Genomic DNA, 4,971 nt, shown 5'->3' with positions numbered 1-4,971 from the left:
TGGGAATGCTGAAGCCTTTCTGGGATTTTGTAAGGGTTAAAGATGATGTGGACACCCCACCTGCATAGTACCTGGAACCAAAGTAAAGTCCAATAAATGTTCTCTATTATAATTTAACGGAAAAGGCAATGGCACCCCACTCCAGTACTTTTGCCTAGAAAATCCCATGGACAGAGGAGCCTGGTAGGCTGCAGTCCATGGGGTCGCTAGAGTCAGACATGACTGAGCGACTTCACTTTCACTTTTCATTTTCATGCATTGGAGAAGGAAATGGCAACCCACTCCAGTGTTCTTGCCTGGAGAATCCCAGGGATGAGGAAGCCTGCTGAGCTGCCGTCTATGGGGTCGCACAGAGTTGGACACGACTGAAGCGACTTAACAGCAGCAGCAGCAGCATTATAATTTAAATAACATTATTACTCAATAAAGGTAAGGTGTGAGTCAAAGACTCTTATGTCAAACCTTAGTTCTCCTTTGCTGGAGAGAAACTGGAATCTGGTTTCTCTCGCTCTCCTTCCCTCCTTCTCATCTCTGTTCTTAACTCTTAAATCCCCAGGGAATGAAAATAAACCAAAGCCTCTTCAGATGGATCCCTGGGAGTCCCTGGAGAAGAAAGAGCTAGCTGATAGGCATCAACACACTTGAGTCTTTTTCTCTGGAGTAGGATTCACTGGCGAATCCTGAAGTTGCCACATGAGATGGTCCTGGGCCCTGGGGGGTATCCTGCCATATTTGTGTCCCACGTCAAGGAAGGATGAAGGGGCAGGCAGAGGTTCTCAGTGTAGCTTGGAGAAGTTATGAGGATCACAGACGAGTTAAGAAAGGAGGGATGGGGGCTTTACTCCCAGTCTTGGCATTCACTAGCTCTGAGGTCTAGAGAAAGTAACCTTCTGTACTCTGACCCCAACTTTCTCATTTTTAAAATGAAAGTGCTTACTGTAATTTTTTCCCAGCCTAAATTCTGCTAGAAACCAAAAAAATAATTTAAATTCCACCCCTGTCCCATTTCCAACCTCAGAAATTAGAGAAGTGAAGAAGTAGGCAGGAGAAGGATGCATAAAAGAAAGAAAAAATGTTCATGTTAGGAAACTTCATCTTGAATGACTTCTAGTTTTCCCCTGGAACTCACTTTCTATGGGTTCAGTGCTCCAGACTGAAATGCATTTTCATACTTCCTATTTCATAGCTTTCTGTATTAACTGTTGGATATTATACAAAAGGCAGGTAAGACAGAAAAAAAATGTATCTCTAATACAGAATGGTAATGCTCAAAATTCTCCAAGCCAGGCTTCAGCAATATGTGAACTGTGAACTTCCTGATGTTCAAGCTGGTTTTAGAAAAGGCAGAGGAACCAGAGAGCAAATTGCCAACATCTGCTGGATCATGGAAAAAGCAAGAGAGTTCCAGAAAAACATCTATTTCTGCTTTATTGACTACACCAAAGCCTTTGACTGTGTGGATCACAATAAACTGTGGGAAATTCTGAAAGAGATGGGAATATGTGACCTGCCTCTTGAGAAATTTGTATGCAGGTCAGGAAGCAACAGTTAGAACTGGACATGGAACAACAGACTGGTTCCAAATAGGAAAAGGAGTTCGTCAAGGCTGTCTATTGTCACCCTGTTTATTTAACTTATATGCAGAGTACATCATGAGAAACACTGGACTGGAAGAAACACAAGCTGGAATCAAGATTGCCGGGAGAAACATCAATAACCTCAGATATGCAGATGGCACCACCCTTATGGCAGAAAGTGAAGAGGAACTCAAAAGCCTCTTGATGAAAGTGAAAGTGGAGAGTGAAAAAGTTGGCTTAAAGCTCAACATTCAGAAAACGAAGATCATGGCATCCGGTCCCATCACTTCATGGGAAATAGATGGGGAAACAGTGGAAACAGTGTCAGACTTTATTTTCTGGGCTCCAAAATCACTGCAGATGGTGACTGCAGCCATGAAATTAAAAGACGCTTTCTCCTTGGAAGGAAAGTTATGACCAACCTAGATAGCATATTCAAAAGCAGAGACATTACTTTGCCAACAAAGGTCTGTCTAGTCAAGGCTATGGTTTTTCCTGTGGTCATGTATGGATGTGAGAGTTGGACTGTGAAGAAGGCTGAGTGCCGAAGAATTGATGTTTTTGAACTGTGGTATTGGAGAAGATTCTTGAGAGTCCCTTGGACTGCAAGGAGATCCAACCAGTCCATTCTGAAGGAGATCAGCCCTGGGATTTCTTTGGAAGGAATGATGCTAAAGCTGAAACTCCAGTACTTTGGCCAGCTCATGCAAAGAGTTGACTCATTGGAAAAGACTCTGATGCTGGGAGGGATTGGGGGCAGGAGGAGAAGGGGACGACAGAGGATGAGATGGCTGGATGGCATCACCGACTCGATGGACGTGAGTCTCAGTGAGCTCCAGGAGTTGGTGATGGACAGGGAGGCCTGGCATATTGTGATTCGTGGGGTCACAAAGAGTCGGACACGACTGAACAACTGATCTGATCTGATTTCCTCTCTTTTCCCTCATTGCTTTCCCTCTCCTATTTTCTTTTCCTTTCCTTCTTTTCTACAAGAAAATGCATGATATTCTGGGTCAAATCCTGGATCTCCTTTGATAAATTCTAAACGTTGTGACTTCTGCTACTTGAAGTGAATTAAGTCCCTCAGTCATGTCCAACTCTTTGCAATCCCATGGACTGTAGCCTACCGGGCTCCTCCATCCATGGGGATTTTCCACACAAGAATACTGGAGTGGGTTGCCATTTCCTTCTCCAGGGGAACTTCCCAACCCACGGATCAAACCCGGGTCTTCCGCATTGTAGGCAGATGCTTTACCATCTGAGCCACAAGGGAAGCCCCCAACACTTGGTACCTGTCATTTCCTCTGTCTGGATGGGCTTTCCTCTCGGATCCCCATCCTCCATCCTGAGAACCCATGTTCGTCTTTTCAAGATCCATCTTAAATGTCACCTCCTTTGCAAAGCCTTCCTTGACTATCCCAATGAAAGGAACTACTTCCTCTTTTGGCTCCATAGCATTATCTCTAGGATACTATTTGTGACACTTGAGCTGCTTCACTCCCTTGACTCAGAGCCCTTCTCTCTATCCTCTGGCTTTGACAGGTGTCTCTGCCCACGTTCTGCCCACTACTCACCTGTTTGGAGACTGGCTTCTTCTTCCTTGTGTTTTATCCTCAGGCTTTCACGATCTTGAGGCTCTTCTCAATCTGGCTCTTGCTTTCTTGATATAGATTCCCTTCTCTAGTTCCTAGCCCCACGAATGCCACTGCCACCCTCTTCGATATTCCTCAGGTGAGTCCCAGGATCTACGGTGAAATTAACTTGAATCTGGCACCATTACAGAGATACTCCCCTTGGCCAACTTTCCTTGTGCCTCTGGCATGTTGGTTTTCTTTCAGTGAAGAACAAATCTTCCTTAAGGTGATAGTTTCCAGTGCTGTCCGTGGTTTGCAAATTATAGAACCACTTGCAAAAATTCAATTCTCACTCCACCTAAAACATCATCAGCACAAAGCATGGATAGCTTTGAAGAATATTATTTTTTGAGTAAGCTCATGTGGAGTTTGATAAATCCTTATCCTCATGATCTATAAACCAGACATTTCCACCGAGAGAACATGGCATTGTTAGTGGCAATCCACATGCATTAATGTAACAGATATTAACTTAGCGCCTTCCATCTTTGATTCAGGTAAATATACAAAGAGCTAGAGAAAGCTATCATAGCCAACCATGAGCAGCAGTTTCCTGAAATCTAGGTGTATCCCAAACAAAAGTGGGAAGGCAGTTATTTACTCATTGTCCCCAGGAAGCATAGAGCAGTCAAGGAAAGAGGGGTCTGTCCCCATCTAATTCTGGCCACACCATTTATCTGGAGAGCATGTTTTCTGACTTGAATTTCAGTTCCTTTTTTCTTCTTCTAAAATGCAAGTTAAAACACTCACCTTATGGCCTGTTGTGAGAAGAAAAACCAAAAATATAGATATGTTTCATCTCAAATACCATCCTCTTAAAAAAAAAAAAAAAAAGCCCTGAGGAGGAGGTGGGGAAAGAAGGGCCTGGTGAAAAGCGGGAAACTTCCAAGTGGAATCAAGTACTGAGCTGCTAAGGGATAGAATCCTGGACTAGCTGTTTGGGGGTAAGGAGGCAGAAGGGACTGGCGGGTCACAGGTCAGCCCCATCTAAGGCAAGTGGACCACTGTGTTGGGCCAGTTCAGCAACAAGGCAGAGGGAGACTCTAGGAGACTGAGGAGGGACTTAAAGCAGCAGTCCAGTCTGATGAGACAGGAAGTGATCCCACCTCCCAGGGAGAATCAGGGGCTTGGCTCAAGAAAGTCAGACCTGTGGCCACTCTGGGGGGACTCCTCTCTCCCATGGGGACAGCAAAGTCAACTCCAAACCCCACTTGCTGGTGGTGTTCACCAACTCCCTCCACGGTCAGAACTGGCTCAGTGCTGAGCAGGGTGGGGCTGGATCAAAGCTTCTGGGGGATCTAGGGAGGAGAGGTAACAGCTGCTTAGGGTGCAACTTTATGATGGAATTCCAGAAACCTGCTACATGTCATTTTAATTTTTTCCTTGTCTCTTGGAAAGCCTGGTGGAAATATTAGACTCACCCAGACTTAAGTCTACAAGAATTAATAACAAGGAGCCATGGAAGTTCTTAGAAGAGAGTCAATAGGCAGAGAAATGCTTAGGAATATTTTGCAGACATTGTTTCAGAAGAAAGACAAGGTGATCACCTTATGAGGCCTGTCCTGCAGTGGTAGTGGGATGTAGAAGGGGATACAGATGGACATGCGTGATCAAGGTGGAACCGTAAGAATTCTTATGTAAAGGCTAGGGAAAGAGATGTGTATGGTGGTGAGTCAGGTAGCACTTCTTCACTGGCCTCTTCAGGGTACTCTGTCTCTGTAGGAGAAAGGCTGGATGCTTCAGCTACCACACTCCCCCTA

This window comes from Bos taurus, chromosome 3 (genome assembly GCF_002263795.3).
Source record: "Bos taurus isolate L1 Dominette 01449 registration number 42190680 breed Hereford chromosome 3, ARS-UCD2.0, whole genome shotgun sequence".
Classification (NCBI taxonomy): domain Eukaryota; kingdom Metazoa; phylum Chordata; class Mammalia; order Artiodactyla; family Bovidae; genus Bos; species Bos taurus.
The sequence above is the reverse complement of the archived record's forward strand: the minus strand, read 5'-3'. Positions refer to the sequence as shown.